Genomic DNA, 24,887 nt, shown 5'->3' with positions numbered 1-24,887 from the left:
TCCCTTCCGAAGCACGCATATGCATTACATATCACATCTCGCATATCATGCCATGTTTTGCATCATGTTGTTTGTGCATTGCACCGTGATTGATTGTTGGTCCTTTGCTTGTGTTCTTGCTTTGGGTAGAGCCAGGAGATGAGTACGTGATCGAGGAACCTGTTGAGTACGCTTACGAGGATCAAGCTTTCGTCAACTCGGAGAACTTTGCAGGCAAGATGACCATACCCTCGAAATCACTTCTATCTTTGCTTTCTAGTTGTTCGCTCTTTTGCTATGCCACGATACCTACCACTTGCTATATCATGCCTCCCATATTGCCATGTCAAGTCTCTAACCCACCTTTCCTAGCAAACCGTTGTTTGGCTATGTCACCGCTTTGCTCAGCCCCTCTTATAGCGTTGTTAGTTGCAGGTGGAGATGAAGTTTTGTTCCATGTTGGAACATGGATATTCTTGGGATATCATTATTATATCTTGTTTACTTTAATGCATCTATATACTTGGTAAAGAGTGGAAGGCTCGAGCCTTATGCCTGGTGTTTTGTTCCACTCTTGCCGCCCTAGTTTCCGTCATACCGGTGTTATGTTCCTTGATTTTGCGTTCCTTATGCGGTTGGGTGTTATGCGGTTGGGACACCCCTGCAGGGTTTTGAACTTTTGAAAGACGTGCCCGATGTTATGGGCAGATGGGAATTTGTTAATGTCCGATTTTAGAGAACTTGACACTTAACTTACTTAAAAATGAATCAACCGTGTGTGTAGCCGTGATGGTCTCTTTTCGGCGGAGTCCGGGAAGAGAACACGGTCTCGTGTTATGCTTGAACGTAAGTAGCTTCAGGATCACTTCTTGATCATTATTAGCTTCTCGACCGTGCTTTGCTTCTCTTCTCGCTCTCTTTTGCGTAAGTTAGCCACCATATATGCTAGTGCTTGCTGCAGCTCCACCTCACTACTTTTCCTACCCATAAGCTTAAATAGTTTTGATCGTGAGGGTATGAGATTGTTGAGTCCCCGTGACTCACATATACTTCCAAAACAGACGCATGTGCCGATGATGCCAGTGCAGGGGACGCTACTGAACTCAAGTGGGAGTTCGACGAGGATTCGGGCCGTTACTACATTCTTTTCCGGATGATCAGTAGAGGAGCCCAGTTGGGACGATCGGGGATCTAGCATTTGGGGTTGCCTTTCTTTATTTTGGTACCATAGACAGACCTTGATTGTATTATGGATGATGTATGATATATTTATGTATTGTGTGAAGTGGCGATTGTAAGCCGACTCTTTATCCCTTTCTTATTCAGTACATGGGATGTGTAAAGATTACCCCTCTTGCGACATGCCTACCATGCGATTATGCCTCTAAGTCGTGCTCCGACACATGGCAGATGTAGTCGCATCGTGGGTGTTACATCGCACAATATCTAATAAAGTACAATTATGATGTTCGGACACACCATTACGATGTGGTGTTCCAGGTGGCGTGAGTTGCGAAACTATTCCACATTGTTTCAAATGAAGACCAAACTCGTAACTCATATATTCGCCTCCACGATCTGATCGTAAAAACTTTATTTTCTTTTTATGATGATTTTCGACTTCACTCTGAAATTCTTGGAACTTTTCAAAAAAAATCAAACTTATGTTTCATGAAGTAGATATACCCATATGTGCTTAAATCATCTATGAAGGTCAGAAAATAACGATAGCCGCCGCGAGCCTCAACACTCATCAGACTGCATACATCAGTATGTATTATTTCCAATAAGTCGGTGGCTCGCTCCATTGTTCTGGAGAACGGAGTCTTAGTTGTCTTGCCCATGAGGCATGGTTCGCAAGCATCAAGTGATTCATAATCAAATGATTCCGAAAGCCAATCAGCATGGAGTTTCTTCATGCGCTTTACACCAATATGACCTAAACGGCAGTGCCACAAATAAGCTGCACTATCATTATTAACTTTGCTTCTTTTGGCATCAATATTATGAATATGTGTATCACCACGATGGAGATTCAACAAAAATAGACCACTCATCAAGGGTCATGACCATAAAAGATATTACTCATATAAATAGAACAACCATTATTCTCTGATTTAAATGAATAACTGTCTCGCATCAAACAAGATCCAGATATAATGTCCATGCTCAACGCTGGCACCAAATAACAATTATTTAGGTCTAAAACTAATCCGAAGGTAGATGTAGAGGTAGCATGTTGACGGCGATCACATTGACCTTGGAACCATTTCCGACGCGCATCGTCACCTCGTCATTAGCCAATATTCATTTAATCGATAGCACCTGTTTCAAGTTGCAAATATGAGTAACAGAACCAGTATCAAATACCCAGGCGCTACTACGAGCATTAATAAGGTACACATCAATAACATGTATATCAAATATACCTTTGCCCTTTTTCTTATCTGCCAAATAATTGGGGCAGTTCCACTTCCGGTGACCAGTCCCTTTGCAGTAGAAGCACTCAGTTTCATGCTTAGGTCTAGACTTGGGCTTCTTCCCGGGAGAAGCAACTTGCTTGCTATTCTTCTTGAACTTCCCCTTCTTCCCTTTGCCCTTTTTCTTGAAACTAGTGGTCTTGTTAACCATCAACACTTGATGCTATTTCTTGATTTCTACCTCTGCAGCTATGAGCATTGCGAAGAGCTCAGGAATCGTCTTGTTCATCCCTTGCATATTATAGTTCATCACAAAGCCTTTATAGCTTCGTGGCAGTGATTGAAGAACTCTGTCAATGACACTATCATCAGGAAGATTAACTCTCTGCTGAGTCAAGTGGTTATGGTACCCAGACATTCTGAGTATGTGTTCATTGATAGAACTATTCTCCTCCATTTTGCTGCTATAGGACTTGTTGGATACTTCATATCTCTCAACTCGGGCATTTGCTTGAAATATTAACTTCAACTCCTGGAACATCTCATATGCTCCATTGTTCAAAACGTATTTGAAGTCACGATTCTAAGACATAAAGCATGTCACACTAAACTATCGAGTAGTCATCAGATTTAGCTTGCCCGACATTCATAACGTCCGGAGTTGCTCCTGCAGCAGGCCTCGCACCTAGTAGTGCATCAAGGACATAATTCTTCTGTGCAACAATGATGATAATCCTCAAGTTACGGACCCAGACCGTGTATTGCTACCATCATATTTCAACTTAGCTTTCTCTAGGAACGCATTAAAATTCAAGGGAACGTTAGCACAGGCCATTGATCTACAACATAGATATGCAAAAACTATCGGGACTAAGTTCATAATAAATTCAAGTTCAGTTAATCATATTACTTAAGAACTCCCACTTAGATAGACATCCCTCGAGTCATCTAAATGATCACGTAATCCATATCAACTAAACCATGTCTGATCATCACGTGAGATGGAGTAGTTATCAATGGTGAAAATCTCTACACTATAAAAAAATACACTTCCGTGATGATACGTGTTTGTCATAGTAGGTCACGTTTTCTGTCATGCATGTACATCCATGACGATTTTATGACAGACCTGTGTTGTCGTAGAAGTGTTCCATGACATTACCAAAATTATCATCAGGGAAGTGTCCACTTCCATGACGATAAATCGTGCATCATAGAAATGCTTTCATCAAGTGTGACCGACATGTGGCATCCACCTTAACGGGTCGCCGTTAAGCTACTGGGTCCAATTTTGGATCTGATAACACGTTAACAGCTCAGACCAATGGGGATTTTCCATGTGTAAAATTCTCATCGACCGGAGGAAACACGTGTTTGCTCCTCGGTGGGCCAGATCTCATCCGCCCATTGGAGGATACATGCTTATGATACGTCGACACGTGGCGGGGCCCACCAGAGGCCCATATAGGTTAAAAAGGCCGGCCCAGTCAAAGGCACGTAGGACTTACTCACGTACTAGTGGGCCAGCCCAATAACGGCCTCTTTAATAAAGACCCATTTACGGCCCGAAACAAGATCTGTCCTGTTAATTGTTCGCCAAATATTTGGGCCCAATTATGGCCCAGCGACTTTCGGCTTATTAGAGGCCCGATGTAGGCATGGGCCCATTTCAGCCTGCTGTGTCTTTCGACCCAGGAATGGGCCATGGGCCATATATGGTCCAACGCGACATCCGGCCCACTAACAGCACATGATAAATGTGGCAAAATTTCAACCCAACGTGACTTTGGGCCTATTAAAGGCTCATCGTATAATTCAGCCCGTTGATGCCTGTACTAAGCTTTCGGCCTCCTAAAGTCCCATGATATCAGTGGGCCAACTAAGGCCCAAGATATGTTTCGGCCTCGTAATGGCCCGTCATATAACTGGGCGAAAAAAAGGCCCGGTCTACCTTTCAGCCTGCTAAAGGCCTGTTAACGACTAGTGAAAATTGAGGCCCAACATGAATTTTGGCCTGCTAAAGGCCCATGGTTTCTTCTGGGCCTTAACAGGACAGCAGAATATTCAGCCTGTTACTGGCCCAATGCTACATGGGCCAAACTAAGCGTTGGGTTCACAAAAGGCCCAACTAAAATTTGGGCCGAATATAGGCCGGAGTAAGTTGTGGGCCTAGAGCAAAGGGCGAAGGCCCCAATGGCCATTCGGGCCAAAGAAAGATGCAGGCCGACCCAATTGTGGCCTGCTAAAAACCAGGCCCGTTACAGGCGAATGTTTCGGCCGGGTAGACTACATCAAATTTTTTCTCAGATAGCAAATGATTGCAGTAACTAGTAGGAATTAAGAACAAACCTACTTTATACAATAAAGAAATTATGATATAGTAACTTACAGTAAAACCTACACTATACAATAAAGGATTTATGGTATATTACATCCATTAGGCATCGAAGTTCGCCACCAGTGATCATAAAGTGCAACGAAGAAGCAGATTACAAAAACTAGGCACCACTGCAGCGTAACAAAATAATACTGAACCGAGACCACTTCCAAGACGGTTCAAGAAAGGTTAGCCTTGCGCGGGAACTACTGCGCAAGCTGCTGAGCAAGGCTGTGAGACCGGCCTAGCATGTCGGTCATAGCTTCTAGGTGTAGTTGTTTAGCAATGAGGTTCTCGTTGGTGTTCTCCGCAATCTTTCTTAGAGATGGGACTTCAAGTCGAAGTTGAGTTGCAGAATGCCTGTCTGCTAGAACTTGGGACTGAAGAAGTCGAACTGATTCAGACAGCGAATTATGTGAGCTTGTCTGACTGCTAGTCTCAAGTAACTTGAACATTACATCAAGACAAGACTTCGGGGTTGTCTCACTATCTTCAAGATGTTTTTCCTTCTTTGCTGCAATATATGTTGGGTTTGTCTCACAGCCTTTAGCAGACTTGTGCATGCCATCAGGCATATCACCCTAAAACAAGCAGAGAGATGACAACTTTTGCACATGTATAAACAAAGATGATAATTGTGTTGTCAATTCCATCCAATTTCAAATTAGAAAATAAAGAGTAAGTTCAAAATATCAATAGCATAATTTGGCATTGTTCATAATGCGGGGAGCATCACCACACTACTGGATTACCATGTCAACATAACAAGCATAGATGAAGGGCAAAGACAATCATTGTATCTGTTTTGGTTAATGTGCATGGCATGTTGTTCATATCATCAGCCACATCAGTAAGATAAAACAGGAGATGGCAAGGTGCAAACGTGGGTTGCTTCACCACACACTAGATTATAGATCCACAAAAACCAGCATACATATAGGGAGTATTGAGTAATGTGCATGGTATGAATAAGGAATTTGGTTTTACAAGTAGAACTTGGAACTTACAGTTGTTGCGAACATGCATTTTGATAGAAACAGCAAACTAAACATCAGTAAACGATAGGGAGTATGAGAAAATTAAATAGAAGTTGAGGATAAAGGCTTTAGAAGGACTGACTTGCATTAACAATTAACACCGGCTTTATAATGCCCTTCTCCATGTCAAGGGAAGGATAACTCAAGAATTTCAGTACAGAATCTTCTTCATAACCATTGCTTGTACTATACATTTTGTAGAGAGTAATTATAGATATGATAATACCGGAAGGGGTAGAGGATAATGAAGATAAGATGCAGATTGATGCTACATAATCAACTACAAATCCCTGAATGTACTGACAAGAGCAATGGGTTACACGTCCGCATTGGCATTGTCTGTGTATTCAACTTGTTGGTAATATTAAATATAGATCTGGTATTATTTAGTAAATGGTGGGCGAGGGAGATAAGATGTAGAAAGCATTGGGTTGATTCTAAATTTATGTAAGAGTCCATATGGATCTTATAGTGTCCACCAAATGGACGACAACGAGGCTAACATTGCAGTGATGCTACATAATCAAACAGCTATGAAAGTAAGTATGGTCATACAGGGCAAGAGGTACTCACAAGAGCAATGCAGTGTGCAGTATAGTTGCGCGATTCTGTGGTCCCTTGAGAATGAACGTTCTTCTGCTAACAGTTTTCGTATAGGTGAGACGTTAAGGCAAATGCAGAAATGTAGTTAAAATTGTGATGTGATATCATAGACAGTACCTTATGCTGCAGACGAGACCAATGTGTAACAAGATTATTCCAGTCACTATCGAATAAATGTAGCACCGGAGACTTTACAGAAATTTCGTTTAGAGGCTTGCCATCGAAGTGCCCTTGCCTCAGGTAGGAACGATACTTCATCAATGAGTGCTTGAAAAGCGCAACCAACCCTTGCTCGTCTTTACAATCCAGTTTGGTCCTCGCCTATTTTAAAAAAATTAAATCTTGTGTCTTCTGTTAGCAGGAACATATGTAGTAATTACCATGAATAACATTAGTACATTACTTACGCGTAAGTTGCGGAGGAAGACTAGAAATTGTTCTGTGTCTGCGGTATAATATTTCCATGAAGGAAAGATGCGCAAAAAGTTACTGACAACAATATAAGCTTCTTCTTCTAAACTAGGAAGAACTGGAACATGGGTCCTATTTGTGGCAATTAGGGTTCTCTCTGGTTTAAAAAGGGATTTGGCAACTGGATTTGGTGTACTCTTTGCTGGAATGAGGGTTTTGCATCATAGAGCTGGTGCTATGTCAACTGGCATCATCATGCTTTTTGCTGCAGTTGGGGTCTGCTGAGTTGGGGCATCAGAAATGACCGGTGTAGTATGGCTAGAGTCTGCTAGAGTTGGGGTGTTTTGTGCGTCAGGTGATATTGCAACTACACCTAATGGGCTATTTGATTTATAAGGTGTCACTACCTTTTCCAAATACTTTTCTCGTGCTCCTCCGCGATCAGCAATCGCCCTCTTCCATTTGAGCATCTGATACACAAGAACATCATTTGAATGGATAAATATGGTATGATGACAGATGGAATATGTACTGGAAATGGATAGGCAGGATGTATTCACATACACAATGTGTAAACTAAGCTAATGGCAGTGCAAAAAATTAGAAGCAATGCAAAGCATCAGTTGCAAGATATGTGCGACCATAACCTTGGAAAGTTAGAGTAAGCACCTTGATGGGTGAATAAGATAGGGCATCTGCCTCTGACTCCTCCACTAGGGAGCTACATTGACTTAGGTCTCCCTCTAGCTCAGAATCACTGTAAGGATCATATTCTGAGCATGAATCTGTAGGTGGAAAGCGTTTGCATTGCATTGCATCCAGACTTGATTTCAGTCCCTTAATGCCAAGTTTGACAGCCATGGCATTGTTCTGCTTTATTCTTTTCATGCGCGCAAGCTCATAATCAGTATGATGATGTTCAGAATCAGAGATTCACGAAAACATAAAAAGTAATCAGATTATCTACGGAATGCATTGCGGATTCAACTCGAAGAGTGTCTCCCTATAAACCCTGCATATGCAAAGTTCATGCCCCAACCGTGCTGACCAGACCACACACAGAAATACAAACCTCTTATGTCTCTATAACAGGAAGACACACATTTCAAAACTGAAGTAGGAACATTAGAATCATATTAAATTCGTATTTGACCAAATAAACCAAGGAATTATGAGTGGCATAATGTTTAGCTTCAAGGGTGGAGTGCTAGTAGTGCGACACAAAGCAAGTAGGCAGATTGTATTCCATGTAAAAGATCATAGTCTATGTAAAATATTGAAATGACACTTTCTTTCTATACAATGTAGTGTTCGTTTCCCACACATGATGGAAGAGATCACACAGAGTAATACTATTCACTCATGTCTACGGTTCAAGTATTTTGAAACAGGGTGGTCCACCCTAAAAGAATATTGACAAAAAATATGACAAGGCAAGTATAGATGTAGTGAATCAATCATTTACTTGTGAGATTACTAGGACAAGTATGCAGAATTGTAATTGCAGTAAGAGACCATCCAAAATCTAAATCAAGAAGTTTGTGTAGCACTTATTGTTTGCAACTAATCGACGTGAATAATTGGATATCATATCAAATGAGTAAGAAAGACAAGTAAAATTGTCAACAAACCTGGCCTGTAGTAGTACTTTGGGTCAATGTCACTACGACCAACAATCCAAAATGACTAGTGTCTGTTCCTAGGGCCGGAATTTTGAAACCCTGTGAACTTTACAGGTACTAAATATTACTGAAATACATCTGAACCATTAAGTTTACGTAGCATTCAGCACACAACAAACCCTAATGACAGTCCTTCCTAATGAGTAATGAATCAATTAGAAGATGGGTGATGAGGAGTGGCTTCTGAGTGTTGAGGATGTATCTCAGTATAAATCGGGTTGGCTTAGTGGGTGTTGCACGCCTGAGCCCTTAACGGACTGGGAAGGTAGGCACGGTGGTGCTCCTGGGCAGTGGTGACGTTGTTGGGCGAGCGGGTCCTAGCCTCCTGTTAGTCCGGCGTCTCCTCCTAGAGTCATGTCATCCGAGGACGGCAAGTCACCGATGAAGTAGGTGGCTGGGGGCGAGTAGAGATCGAAAGCGCGCAATAGAACAGAGGGGAATCGAGGCCTGGGCCGACCCAAAATCCCAGAGTGGGCCACGGCCCACCGTGGGCACCCTGTAGAGATACACACCGGAGCGGCTAAACTTGCATTTTCGAAACTAAATTAGGAACATTTAGCTGACTAATTAAATGACTCTATTTTAATAATATCAGATTCGTATTTGAACAACTAAGCTTGTTTAGCTTGATGGGTGGAGCAATGCTATTATGACATGAAGCACGTATGCTGATCGTATAGTGATCATAAAAGGGTGGAATCCTAAGCATTTTTTGAGCAAAAGAGGGTTTCCCCTCCGATTTCTATTAAAGAAACCACCACGGAACCAACATGATCAATTAAACCATAAGCATGATCAATTAAACCCTATTATGACTGTGCCATGGCAGATTTAAAGCCGCAAACCGGAGAAATGCTATTTAGCATCCATTGTTTGCTTCAAACTATAAGAACTAAATTCTAAGAGCTGAAAAGAAAGTACAATAACCAAGTTACGATCTATTTTCTGGTTGAGATCAAAAAGTTGAGGAAATATGAAGTGCCACCTCTCTTGCGGCGCCGCGTAGGCATCGGCGGTGCGATGGCTATCGGTGACGTGGAAGCAAATCTGCAACGGTAGACGGGTGCATCGGGGGATAAGTCCCATTGCGGTGGAAGAGAAGGTCGTGTGAGCGGCCCTGGCAAAGAGGACGACGACGCCCACGAAGTGAGAGGACGCGATTCAAGGCTCTTGGTCTGTCCCCGTGGATGAGAAACGTCCATCTTTAGCAGTGGACGACGCGGTCTTGGTAGGCGCTCTGGCGTGGTGGAGGACGGTGGCGATGGATGGGGTGGAGGGCGGCGGCGATGGATGGGGTGGAGGACGGAGGAGGCTGGTGTGGGGATGGTGTTCTAGCACGGATGGTGTATGAATGGGGAAATGGAGGGAGAGGTACGGGGAACCATGATTTTGGGACACGCCTTTCTGAAATATGGGAAAGTTACGAACAACTCCCTATTTAAAATTTGGACGTCTCGTTGGTTGGCGATAGGACGGTAATCTCGCATCTCGCCAATATTTGCCCAGAGCGATTTCAGGCCAGGAGAGGGTGTTTTAGTGCCCATGGTTGGCGCCCACGGTGTATGAACGGGGCTGACAGGTAGGGCAGTTGTGTCACGTCTGAGTGAAGTTACAAACCTGTCCCTATTGAAAATATTTGCCTACATCGATTACGGTCGAGTCGAGTTTGTTTTGCCACCAACCGTGTATGAATGGGGAAATGGAGGGAGAAACAGTGGTCTTTCGGATGAGCTTGAATCAAATGTGTTTTGCCGCCCATGTTTGGCGCCCACCGTGTCGGAATGGGCTCATAGGCGGTCGTGTCACGTCTAATTGAAGTAACTAACCTACCCCTATTGACAGCACTGAAAATCGGACCGATGGATTGTCTGTGTAAGGGGTAGACAGTAATTTCCATCTCCCAAACACTTGGCTTCGGGCAGCCGACGTGGGAGTGGACATTTTGCCACTTCTTTCGAAAGATGTATTCCACTATCATATATCAATATGATTTACAAATGTCGATACTCGAATTGAGAAGCTAGAATCCAGTTTAAGGTGAATTCGAATATTTGGAACACTTTATGTCCAACTCAAATGTCACACGCAGCATAATGTGTACTCCCATTTAGATATGTACAAAGTGATGTATCAAGATTCAAATACCAAGTCAATCAACCAAGAATGTACATAACTAACGGACATATAAACACTTATAGAGTATATGGATCAATAATATCAACTAACATACATAAGCCAGGCCGTTGTACTTTTTCTTTTGCGAGAAGAGCATCATTTTTAGCGAAGCTAGTACAACATCTTGGCCCTTTCCAACGCGTGCCAATTATGGTCCATCTATACTAATATTATTGCTGAATGCATATTCAGCCCGATTTGCATATTTGTAGGTCTAGCACAGCAATCAAAATGAAATGTCTCCAAGTCTTATCAATTAATACAGACTTGTGCTCAAATAAAATTGCAAACCAAAAAACAAAAAAACAATTATTACATGATCTCTAGAACAAATGGTTTGATCGAGTACATGAACAAACAACACAAAGGTTATTCAACAATGGAAAGAACATTTCACCTATGATTTACCAATTGGGAATTTAATTTCCTTTTTTCCTTCAGGAGCTTAACAATGCGGTCAGTCTCAACTTGCTTCATTTTGAAATCCACCAAATATTTAATGGTTGTCTTGAGTACTGCTTGTGATTGTGTTGTTTGCTTCCTCAACATGTCAACTTTATCTCTAAGTGCAGAAGCAGAATCTCTTTCTACCACTAGTTTACTCTCTAGAGCATTAGCAGTTGGAAATTCATGATGCACGATTAGGCCGGTGCCACTGTTGTGGGATGATACAACGTCCATGGGGACCTCGCTCTTTGATCTTGGGCTAACCTGGTTTGCCATTAAAGTTCCGATTGGATTTAGAATAGTTGAAGTTAGAAAAACATCTCAACTAGGAGTTATAACAGCAAACCAGTTAAACAAACAAGGAATTATAGAGTTTCAATTGCAAGGTGAAAATTAGTTATTAACATCATTGTAACCCGTTGTTGCAGCAGCAAAGTAGTTAAAAAAACAAGTTTTACAAAAGGTACCTGTTGTGCAATTGGAGTTTCTCTTGGATCCTAAAAAGTTGAGTAGCCAGTAACGTGATTAGAGCAATCGGTTGCAGCAGCAAAGCAGTTAAACAAACAAGTTTTGCAAAAGGAACCTGTTGTGGCATTGGAGTTTCTCTTGGATCTTGAAAAGTTGAGTAGTCAGCAACTTGATTAGAGGAACAAGTTACAGTAGCAAACCTGTTACACAAATATATTTTTGAAAATGTACCTATTGTGCAATTGGACTTCCAATAGGATCCTGAAAACTTGAAATTGGTAAGATGATTACAGCAACAAGTTACAGCAGCAAACCAGGTAAACAAGGAAGTTTCTGAAAACATACCTAGTGTGCCAATGGAGTTTCAGTTGGATCCTGCAAACTTGAATGTTAGCAATCAATAAATAAAGTTTTGCAAGAGCCATAAGAAACTAACATCAAACTAGTAAAACTAACCAGTTTTGGCAACATATTTAATTACACATGAACTAGTAAAGCTAACAAGTTCTTAGCAACGTATTAAAGTAACAAGTCGGTACCGTTTACTAGCAACACGGACATCTGTAAATTTCTTTGATGTAAGCAAAATGATTCCAACACATATATAAGTTAAAAAGACGGTGTCCCTCATATAAACCTGATAGTTGTCTAACTATGAACATGCAAACATTACTAGTGCTACAAGTGATAACAACAAACCATTTAAACAAACAGGGTATCAGAATGCAAAATTACACATAAATTCTGTTGCACCCTAGAAGTACATATGACTAGCTATCTACATGCTTAAGTAGCTATTTAAGTTTAGGCAAACAGGTAATTCTTAACAGTAAGTATCAAACACATAGATAGGTGCAGTCTATAATAGGATTAACAGGCTATGGCATTATGTAATCAGTAGCAAACTAAATTAAACCAAGCAACGTACTTGAACAATTTTGCAATAAGTGGCCTATTAAAATTCCAAGAAGTAGGTAACTGAACTTATGCTAGCTCTTTATACAGGCACACTTCAACTTCTTTTTCGCTTACAAGGTTCTATGAAGGAGTCCATGGCATTAATTGCTTGGATACGTAGTCCCAATACTTCATTCTTCCCACACTGCATTGGTAAGTCGAATGGTTAATCTGCTAAGATGGTGCGTCCTTGATATGTTATATGAAGACGTGTAGTCAGACTAGTTGTAGCCACACACATCACACTGGCTTTTACTGTATATTTCATGTGATTACATTTGGCATATCGAGATCTAAGCAATCTACAACAGGATGAAAAGACTGGCATCCTTCACATTATTAGCGAACTCAGTTCATAGAAACAAGTAATTCAACCATTCTGTGGGTAAATCAAAAGCGCCATCGGAATATTTTTCACTACCCCAATCATACACGCAAAAAGGGGGCAACGCCACCGTAGGGGCTGGTATGGGCGGCCACCATGGGTGGCTGGAAAGTGTGCACCTAGTTTGAGTCATCCAGGCTAGCCCAGGCTAGTTTTGTTGATACCAATGCATGAGCAGGCAATGTAAAAAATGAAGAAAAACATTTCAATTTGGATAGGCCAATAACATAAGTGCAAGGCAGTCCCTATAGCAGGCACACGGCCCAAACGAGCGCCTCCCATATCGATTGACAGCAGGAAAATCCCAATTCGTTTGCTCCAGCCTCCAATCTGGTTCGCTCCTAACCTAGCCGCCGCTAGACAGACCGACACAGCACTTCCTCGCGCCCTCATTGGAGGGTTGTTGCCGGGCTTCAAGCAAATGGAAGGACAAGAAGATGAAAATCCTTCCCTGGGTGTAGCCTGCGTGGAAGGCAGCAGTGGCAGCATGGGCATGGCATCAAGCTTGCGCAAACGAACAGTCGTAGCTTGCAAGAGTAGCATGCGCAATGAACAGGTACATCACATCCCTGATTATATCAAATTCAACTATTCAATTTCTGGCCAATACTTAACCTGGTGGTGTTGTAAAACTGCTTGTGTGTAGGGAATCTATGAGAAAATGAAACCAATTTCTGCTTATTTTATAACTCCCCCAATCAATACTAAACTGACTGAATCTGATGTATCTAATCAAGTTTCCGGTGCAAACATACAAGCTCATGTTGTTCTTGAGCCTGAAGTGTCTAATGAACATACTGCTAATGAAGGATTTGATGCAAACATTTTACATGCTCCTGGTGATGAACATATAGTGTCTAATGAGGGATCTAATGCAAGCATTTTGCAACCTCCCATTGAAGGATTTAGTGTCTAATGATGATCTACTATGTTGAGAGACACAGAGTGATTTGCACGCATTGATGACAAGCAAATTGTAGTACATTCTCATGGCTTGAGGAAACGTCGAGGCCATCTACCAGAAAGTCCCCGTATCATGACAACGTAGCATAAATACTTTTCTAATCTGTTGTTTGAAACTATTGGCATACTTGTGCAGGATATATATATATATATATATATATATATATATATATATATAAATTGATATGCAGTTTGCGCACTGGTTATATGTGCAATTACACTTCGATATTTTTAGCCAGGGAACAAATAATTCAAGCATGTACAAACGATGTTAGTATTCCTTGTACACCATGATGCATTTTGTGTTTTTTGGTGCTTGCATCATTTAGTGTTTTATAATCTGAACTACTTTGGATCATTAGCTGGTTTTCAAAGTGCATGTAGCTTCACATTTCTCAAGTTATGTTGATTTCCGAAGTGCAAGTGCCGTTGTATTTTTTAAGTTAAATATTCGCCCCTGGTAACTTGAATTCGTGGATCCGCCACTGCACACAAATCATACATGCAGGCCAGTATGAATTAAATGAAATACAGGGGCTTATGCTAGCTCGTTGTACAGGCTCACTGCAGCTCTACTTGCGCTTGGGATGTTCCATGTACAACATGTTACCACTTGCTTGGATGTGCAGGCCTTGTGCTCCTTGCATCCCCCTCTGCATTTTTGACACGGTGAATGGTTGATCAAATAAGAGGAATTAACCTTGCTGTTGTACTAGAGGACAGATACTTACATGGTTATACGGGTGTGCAGGATGTGTACCAGATCCCGTAGCGCCGTCATGCTTCGCTAAAAAATGGTTTTGCTTGTTTCAGATGATATCTCCAGAAGAAATAAGGGTTAAAGTCAGAGTTGCATAGGCGTGTAAGCTAACAGAGCGCTGAAAGGATATCCAAACATCGTCTGAACAGTGCACAAGGGAGTGATGTGTGGATATACCTAGTTCGGGCCAGCGTTTGGGCATGCTCGCCTAGCTAGAGTGCGGGTCACTTCAGAGCCGTTGAGGGTGATGCGACGATGTGCTCGATGAAGTAGCCTTGGTGAGGTGGGATATGCTGTCGGTGAAGTGCACCTAATGCGGTGGAAGTCGGTGTCTATGAGGCACGTCGGTTGCGACGGCCGACGTTGTCGGTGGACCACCCAGTGCGGTGGACGAGGGCATAGATGAGGTAGCTCCCGTGCGGTGGTGAAGCGCAACTGTCGTCTTCGTTGTCGTTGTCCGGCACAGAGGTGGGGAAAGAGACGAGACGAGGGGCAATTCAAACTTTGCTTGGGCTGGCGACGAATTAGGGATTTGAGCAATCTGGGCGCAGAAGGGGACGGTGGAAAAGGGAGATTTTGTAGGGCTGGTATTGGGGCCGCTAGTTATTTCAATCCGAAAGGTGGAAGTGCGAACTTATTTTGTCGTCATTCTTTGGGGGGGGGAGGGAGGGGGTGGGTGGCTGGGTGCTAAGCGTCCGTATGACACACGCGACCACCACGACACGTCCCTTGTCTGCCTGGTGTGCATACATTTGAGAATGCAAACGATTCTTCTTTCATTTGTGTCATGGTTTTGTCACGGCAGATGTCCTAGAGAAAGGACTTAGTCGTGGAGCCATCGTGACGGGTTAGCTTGAAGGGGTTAAAGCGGACACAAGGACGCAAGAGAGTTTATACTAGTTCGGCCCCTTCGATGAAGGTAAAAGCCTACGTCTAGTTGTTATGGAATTGATGGGGTTTCGACGACTAGGGAGCAAACAAGCTTCGCCTATGTCTCGAGTTGTTGTCTGTGTCCTTGAACCGCCGCCGGGTCGTCCCCTTATATACACGGGTGACACCCGTCGGTTCACAGAGTCCCAACACCGGTCGATATTCGTATCCGGGTTGGTCTCTCCTTATTCCTAACTTACATACAATTTTATATACAAATTCCGGTTTACCGCTACAAGTCTTGAACCGGCTACGGGCCTTAGGCCCTCATCTGCCTTCTTGGGCTTTATCACTTCTGGAACTACTGATGAAGTTGACCCGGCCCAGATAGGCCGGTTTACGCCCAGCAGTAATATCCCCAACATTAGGCCCCAGATTGATTTGAACGGGTTCATGTCAATCCTTTAACAAAAACTTCATCTTCAACGTCTTCTCATAAATCGGTAAACCTCCATGATGTCATCTTCTCTGATTACTGTAAACCGGAGTGACGTCACCTGTCATAACGAAGATATCCATTATGCTTCTTTATTTAATATATCTGCGGAAATCGAGGCGACAACTCCGTTTAGTGGCCCCTTGATTGTCGCGCATGACACATGTCTTTTTGCCTTATAAATAGGACCGAAGGGTCATTTCCTTTCTCTTTCCCTTCTTCCCCTTCTGCTTCGTCTTCCTCGCATCGCCTGACTTCAGGGCTCCTCCGCCACCGTCGACCTTTGCCTCAACCTTGGCCGCTGCATCAACCTGGGCGCACCAGAGCATCGCGGCCACCTTCCGCGTCTTCTGCAGTTCTGGTAAACCTTCTATGCTTTCCCCCGCAGATCTGTTTTAGGGTTTCACAGTTCTTCCGTATTCATCGTCTGCTTCTTGCTCCTGCGACAGATCTTTTAGATGAATCCGTAAATCTTTATTCTGTGCAATGATAGTTGTTTGACCTTCGCCTTCACTTATGCATCTCAAAATTATAGATCTATATGAACGCTTTGCTTATAGGTTCGACACTACTCCTTTTGAACTTGTAAGTATTTATCTCTTTTCTGAACTTGCTTCAGATCCAATGCCGTAAAGAATTCTTGTAAAACCTATTTCTGCGTACTTGTCCATCTGCAATCTCAGCTTTTCAATGCTTAGATCAGGCTGTTTAACCTTATAGAAAAATTTTCCAAACCGGTATATGCCATTAGTCCCCTTGTTGAACCGCCAGATGTTGGTTGCTTCATGAAACTCCGGTTCAGATAGTTCTGTCTCTGGTTTAACAGTGCATATACCAACGTACCTTGATCAAATACATTTTTGAATTTCCATCATGGCCAAGCAAGTATATGAGTGCAATTGGGTTCCTTCTCGTGTCACAGAGGCTGAACTGGACGATTTAGTCCTGATTGGCGCTTTAGGCAGCAAAGATACCATCCATTGGAGGGCTCCTGGCAAAGAATGCCCTCCCACACCTCGAGAAGGAGAGGTTGTTGTTTTCGTAGATCACTTAGCCCGGGGCTTTAAGCCGCCCGGTTCTAAATTTTACCAGGATGTTTTAGCCGATTTCCAACTCCATCCACAAGACACTGGCCCCAACTCTGTTACAAATATGTGTCACTTCCAAGTGCTCTGTGAGGTGTTCTTTCAAGAGGAGCCCACAGTGGAATTGTTCAGAGACCTTTTCCATTTAAACTGCCATACTGAATTTATTGATGGATCTAATACGGAGTTGGGTGGTGTGGCGATTCAGAAAAGGAAAGAGGTCACATACCCTCACGCCAAGCTGCACAGCCACCCTAAAGAGTGGAATCAGACATGGTTCTACTGCAAAGACACATCCCCTGCTGGTGAGAATCCCTTGCCTGGCTTTCGTCCGGAACGGCTCAGCAATACACACCCTTTTCCTCAAAGATTGACCGCCCAGGAGAGAAGCAAATATGCTCCCCAACTGTCAAAGCTCCGAGCCTTTATGGCCAACGGTTTAACAGGGGTTGATCTTGCTCGCTGTTGGATATCATGGAGCATACTGCCCCTTAGTCAGCGCTCCGGTTTGATGTGCGAGTATACTGACAGTGTTGATGATCCACTGCGACATTCAAAAATCCAGCTCTCCGATGAAGAAATCACAGAGGCTGTGAATAAGATGCTGAATGAACCGGAACACGTCTGTGCTAAAATCGGCTTGCTTCCCTTCTGCGCCACCAATAAACCGCCAGCTGTAAGACTTTGATTTTTCTCTTTGCTGAATCTGTTTATTGATATGTCTGGTCATTGTTTAATATCAGTGTATGTGTAATCAGGGCAATGATCCGTTTTGGAGCAAAAAACTGCCACAGGAGAAACCAGAAAGACCAGCCAAACCGGAAAGAGCAACTCGGCAGAAGACTAAAGCTGTGAAGAAGACTGCCCACAGGAAAAGAACCACGACATCTTCTAATCCGGCCCCTGATGATGATGTGGATAATCCAGACTTTGAGGTAGATCTTGACTCACTTGGTTTATTTTTCATGCGTCTTATTGATGATGATATTTGTCAGGATGATGCCGAAGCCAGCCACGCGGTTGTTGCAGAGGTAATTATTCTCTCTTCTGATTCAGAAACTTTGCCTTCACAAAAAATCCGCCAGGCAAACCGGAAAGTTAAATTTTCTCATCCTCTTGCTTATCTGGATCCTAAATTTCTTATGAAGACCCAACAACACGAAGCCCGTCGCACAACCCGGCATAGCGGCCAGGTAATTACCTTCGCCAGCTTACCGAACAGTCCGGTTCGGAAATGCCATTCAGAGGTCTCTATTTGCTTGTCAGTGCTTGTCCTAAAGCGGGCTGCTTTCGTCAACCTATTAATCCATCTGACTCCGATTACCAGGTTACTTCCCACTCATCTTCTGGCGAGTCATCGGCTACTCAGCTGCCACTGCTCAAAACGGTGCTTGGGTAAGCTACACTTATTGTGATATTTCCAGTACATCGCCCTTGAACATATGCTGTATTTGATTTTGTTATTATTCTCAGGGCCAAACCTAGGCCAAGCAAGAAGGCCCGCCTGGACAAAGCGGCCGAAGAAGATGCCGTTCTTGGGCCAGGCAAGACACCCGATCTTGAAGAGGCTATTCCTGAGGATATACCCAATGATCCACCGCAGCAAGACGATGATCTTATTGCTGAAGAGAGACCTGCTGATCCCTCAGGTCCTGTCAATCAACCCACAGACTCCATCCGGATTGAAAGCTCCACCGGTCCAGCAAAACCTACTGACAAGCCAACAGCTCCAGTGCAAACCGGCGGTACCCAGGATGGTGAGGTTGTCATTACTGGCACTGGCCATACTAAGCCAAGCAATCCTGTCGCTTTGTCCAAACATTCTGCCAAGGAAGAATTTGCTGCCTTTGGCAAAGGCAAGTGGAACGCTGATCTGACAACTTATGCTGCTCTGAATGCCCAAGATATCCATTTCGGCTATCTGAACTGGTTGTATACCAGTCGCGACTATGAAGCCGGTCTGGTTAATATGATGAAAGATAAATATGAGGTAACTTCCATATGCTCCTTCCTGCATGTATGCTTCCATTCTTGCTGACTCTCCTAGCCCCTAAGGGACGGTTTGTAATATTCTTTCAAACCGGGACTTACTAATATAAATCTTGATGCTTTGAAATTCGCTAATGTAGCCCCCAAGGGCCGGTTCAACTTAGCGTAGTTAAACCGGTACTTTAAGTAATTGAAATTGCCGCATCAGAATATATACGAGCAAATAGCCATTAGCCCCCAAGTGCCAAGTTGAATACTTGTATTGATCTTGGGACTTTGTAAGCAATTGAAAGATGAAGATCGAATATGCATTAGCCCCCAAGTGCCAAGTGCATAACTTGTTATGTGGTTGCTACTTCAATCCTTGTACCGTTTTGTTGAAGCATATAATTGTATGTATGCAGGCTGAGCTGAAGACGAAAGAAAATCAAATTGCCGACCTCCAAGAAAACCTGAAAACCCAACAAGCTGAAACCTCCAAAGCAAAAGAGGAATTAACCAGCGCTTTAAGTGCCATGGAGCAGCTTAAGGAGAACTTCAACAAGAAACGGGTGGATTGGGCCACTGAAAAGTCCGCTTTGATCAAACGAGCAGAGGATGCCGAGGCTGCACTAAAACCAGTGACGGATGAACTGACCAGCATAAAGCGGCACGTGCATGCCATGACCACTGCTATCTTTGGTAAGCCAGTTTGCCTTTTGAATTGGCTCTGCCTTCTTACAGAGTCGCCGGTTTTTTAACCCTTTATGGTATTTCAGGGACACGCATTGGTCACTTGGGGTCAGATGTGCGGAAGAAATTGAAAGCCGCCTATACATTGGTTGAACAATTGTATACTGGTTCCCAGCGGATTATCTGTACCGCCTCTCATAACAAACCGGCGCCCACTTTGATTCAAGATACTTTGATGAAACTGTCAGTGCTTCCTGCCCGGGTTGAAGAACTGAAGAAATCTGCTGCTCGAACCGGTGCAATCAATGCCTTAATCCGGGCAAAAGCCTGGGTGCCGGATTTTGATCCTATTGAAGCGGCTCAGGGCTATCCTAGCTTGAAGGAAGACGGGTCAGAATTTGGTGAAGCGGATCTGCAAGCAATAAACCGGGAGGTACGTCCGCTAGCTTGTCAGTTGGCTGAGGAAGCAGACTTGTCTCATTATCAAGCGCAATATGACAGTCAGAACAAGCGAATAGCTGCACCAATCCATGAATCGGAAAATCTGATCCCTCCAATCCGTAAGCATACTTACGCTCCCGATATTGACCCGTCATTGCCGATCCATGATGAAGCTGTTTTTCAAGCATTAATGGGAATCGACTGGACAACTGTGGATTTCCAGCCACTGGGTAGAGAAACGGAGGCTTAAGCGGCGCAGGATGACCCACAACCATCAGGCCAGGCTGGTGACCAAGCTTGAATCGGAAGCCGCTTTTAAAACTGCCTCTCCTTTGTGAAAAACAATTATATTATTATGGGCACCATGTTGCCTTGTAATAGGCTAGCTGATACCTTTGATGTTGATATGCCTTCGTGCATAATTTGTTCTTCCTGTGGTAATGAACTTTCCAAAACACTTTCTGAAATGAGAAATTCATCAAGTGCCACCGCGGTTGTACCGTTAGGCGGAATATGATGTCTCTATATATGAAATCAAAACATCCAAAACAAAATTTTAAGTATATGATCAAATTTTTGAGATACATAATACCTGCCATCGTTGAGTGTGAAGTTGGCTTGGCCAATCTTGAAGCGGAGTTTTGCAAACCCACACTGTTGGAGGAGATAACAGCTCCTGTATATATATATGACGCTGGTTTACCATGTAAACCGTGCCGGGTTATAATAAACACCGTCTTACTCCATAAGAGGATGTTAACAACAAGGATCAAACCGGGCAAATAGTCTCCGGATTGATGTGAACTGTGTTCCGTCAATTGATTGGTTAAAAAACTTCGTCAGTTTAAAAACGCAATAAAAAGCAAAAAAAACCTTCAAAGAAAAGTGTGAAGCAAAAGCAATGACAAAACCGTTTGCCAAAAAAGGTTTATTTAAGCTAATCAAATGGCGTTACCATGGCCAAACACGACCAAGCTCCCGTTAGGTGTAACTATGGTTCTAGTCAGCCAGGTCCCCAAATGAAACCATGGCATTTATGCCGACCAAATGGCATGGTCATGGTTCGGGTTCGACCAAGCCCCCAAGTGATTCTGTGGCCTTAGGCCGATCAAGAGGCATGACTGGTTCAGACATGACCAAGTCCCCAAGTGATCTGGTGGCTCTCGCCTATCAAGAGGTATGGTATTGGTTCGGACACGACCAATCCTCCAAGTGATATAACACGATGCTTTTAGCAAAGCGAACTCAAGGTTTAAACCGGAAGCCGCTTTAAAACAACTCTGTGTAACCACACATGATGTAAAAGAACAGATACCCCACTTTAGCTGAGGTTCCGGTTTATTATAGTTAATATATACATCGCTGTAATATGTACATAAGTAGAACCAATGGCTCAGGTATAATAAGGCCGAAGATGAGCTATGTTCCATGGCCTGTTGGTCTCCTCCTCCGATGTACGTGAGTCCTTATGTTCTCGAATATCGATGAGATAGTATGACCCGCTGTGTAGATTCTTGCTAACCACAAAAGGCCCCTCCCAAGGCGGGGATAACTTATGCATACCAGTCTGATCTTGGATGAGCCGAAGCACCAAATCTCCCTCCTGAAAGGTTCTGGTTCTAACCCGGCGACTGTGATAATGATGAAGATCCTGCTGGTAAATCGCCGATCGGGCGGCTGTGATGTCACGCTCTTCATCCAACCGGTCCAAAGCATCTTGCCATGCTGTCTTGTTGTCCGCTTCAACATAAGCTGTTACACGAGGTGAATCATGATGGATATCACTGGGGAGAACCGCCTCCGCTCCATAAACCATGAAGAACGGTGTGTATCCTGTTGATCTGTTGGGGTTGTATTGATGCTCCATAGCACAGATGGTAATTCTTCTACCCAACAACCCGGCGTTCTCTGCAAAGGAACCATGAGTCAGGGCTTGATGCCTCTCAGGATCTCTTGATTAGCTCTTTCTGCTTGACCATTGGACTGTGGATGTGCCACTGATGAAACGTCGAGCCGGATGTGCTCCCATTCGCAGAACTCCTTCATAGCACCTTTGGACAAATTGGTACCATTATCTGTGAGAATACTGTGCGGAAAGCCAAACCAGAAAATCACCTTTTTGAAGAACTGAACCGCCGTGGCCGCATCACACTTGTTAACAGGTTCTGCCTCCACCCACTTTGTAAACTTGTCAACCGCCACCAAGAGGTGGGTCTTCTTATCTTTGGACCTTTTGAAAGGCCCAACCATATCCAGCCCCCAAGTTGCAAACGACCAAGTAATTGGAACCATTCTCAATTCTTGAGCCGGTACATGAGCACGTCTTGAAAACCTTTGGCAACCATCACATCGTCTGACCAGATCCTCCGCATCAGCATGAGCAATTAACCAATAGAAGCCATGGCGAAACGCTTTAGCCACCAGAGACTTTGAACCGGCATGGTGACCACAATCTCCTTCGTGGATCTCACGCAAAATTTCACGGCCTTCTTCAGGAGACACGCAACGTTGAAAAGCTCCTGATACACTACAATGATGCAACTCGCCATTGATGATAGCCATGGACTTGGATCGCCGGATTATCTGTCGGGCCAGAATCTCATCCTCTGGGAACTCTCCCCGGTTCTTGTATGCCAGGTAAGGAAGCGTCCAATCTGGAATAACATGAAGAGCTACCACCAATTGAGCCTCCGGATCAGGAATAGACAAATCCTCTTCACCAGGGATCTTCACCGACGGGTTGTGCAACACATCCAGAAAAACATTGGGCGGGACCGGTTTGCGCTGAGAGCCCAGCCGGCTTAAAGCGTCCGCCGCTTCATTTTTCCGCCGGTCCACGTGGTCCACCTGATAGCCTCTGAAATAACCTGCAACAATATCCACCTCACGACGATATGCTGTCATGAGTGGGTCCTTGGAGTCCCAAGTTCCAGACACCTGCTGAGCCACAAGGTCCGAGTCATCGAAGCACTTAACTCGACTTAGATTCATCTCGTTAGCAATCCGGAGACCATGGAGCAAGGCTTCATACTCAGCTGCATTGTTAGTACAAGGGAACATCAAGCGGAGAACATAACAAAACTTATCACCTCGTGGGGAAGTTAATACGACTCCAGCCCCCGAGCCTTCCAATTGCCCGGATCCGTCAAAATGGATGGTCCAATATGTATGATCCGGTTTTTCTTCAGGTGCTTGCATTTCTGTCCAATCGTTGATGAAATCAACAAGTGCTTGAGACTTAACCACTGTCCGAGGCACATACTTCAAACCGTAAGGCCCCAGCTCTATAGCCCACTTTGCAATCCGGCCAGTTGCTTCCCGGTTCTGGATGATATCTCCCAAAGGAGCAGAACTGACCACTGTAATTGGATGCCCTTGGAAGTATTGTTTAAGCTTCCGGCTTGCCATAAAAACTCCATACACTAGCTTCTGCCAATGCGAATACCTTTGCTTGGACTCAATGAGCACCTCGCTGATATAATAGACCGGACGTTGAACCGGATGCTCCTTACCTGCCTCCTTTCGCTCTACCGCAATAGCCACGCTGACCGCCCAAGAATTAGCAGCAACATATAGCAGCAACGGCTCCTTGTCAATGGGAGCAGCGAGCACAGGGGGATTGGCCAATTGCCGTTTTAAGTCCTCAAATGCTTCATCAGCAGCAGAACTCCAGACAAACTGATCCGTCTTTTTCAACATCTGATACAAAGGGATTGCCTTCTCACCGAGGCGACTGATAAACCGGCTTAACGCAGCAATCTGGCCTGCCAGGCGCTGAACATCATTGATACAATTTGGTTTAGCGAGGGAGGGATCTTCTCCGGATTAGCCTCAATTCCCCTATTGGACACCAAGAAGCCTAATAACTTGCCCGCCGGTACACCAAAGACACACTTGTCCGGATTAAGCATCATCTTGTATGTCCTCAGGTTATCAAAGGTTTCCTTCAAATCATCAATCAGAGTCTCCTTCTCTCTGGACTTAACCACGATATCATCCACGTAAGCATGTACATTACGGCCAATCTGCTTGTGAAGACAATTTTGTACACACCATTGGTAAGTCGCTTGGGCACTCTTGAGCCCGAAGGGCATAGACACATAGCAGAAGGCTCCAAAGGGAGTTATAAATGCCGTCTTCTCCTGGTCCTTAACTTCCATTTTGATCTGATGATAGCCAGAGTACACATCCAAAAAACTTAAACGCTCACAGCCCGCCGTAGCATCAATAATTTGATCAATACGGGGGAGAGCAAAAGGATCTGATGGACAAGCCTTATTAAGATCTGTGTAATCCACACACATGCGCCATGTGCCGTTTTTCTTGAGGACCAGCACCGGATTGGCAAGCCACTCGGGGTGAAAAACTTCAACAATAAAGCCAGCTGCTAAGAGCCTGGCTACCTCTTCTCCAATTGCCTTGCGTCTTTCTTCGTTAAACCGGCGGAGGAACTGTTTCACCGGTTTATATTTAGGATCCACATTAAGTGTGTGCTCAGTGAGTTGCCTCGGTACACCTGGCATGTCAGAGGGCTTCCATGCAAAAATGTCCCGATTCTCACGGATGAATTCGATGAGCGCGCTTTCCTATTTCGGATCCAAGTTGGCACTGATGCTGAACTGCTTGGACGAATCACTAGGTACGAAGTCAACAAGCTTAGTTTCTGCTGC

This window comes from Triticum aestivum, chromosome 3A, assembly GCF_018294505.1.
Source record: "Triticum aestivum cultivar Chinese Spring chromosome 3A, IWGSC CS RefSeq v2.1, whole genome shotgun sequence".
Taxonomy (NCBI): Eukaryota; Viridiplantae; Streptophyta; class Magnoliopsida; order Poales; family Poaceae; genus Triticum; species Triticum aestivum.
This window is presented reverse-complemented; position numbering follows the sequence as displayed.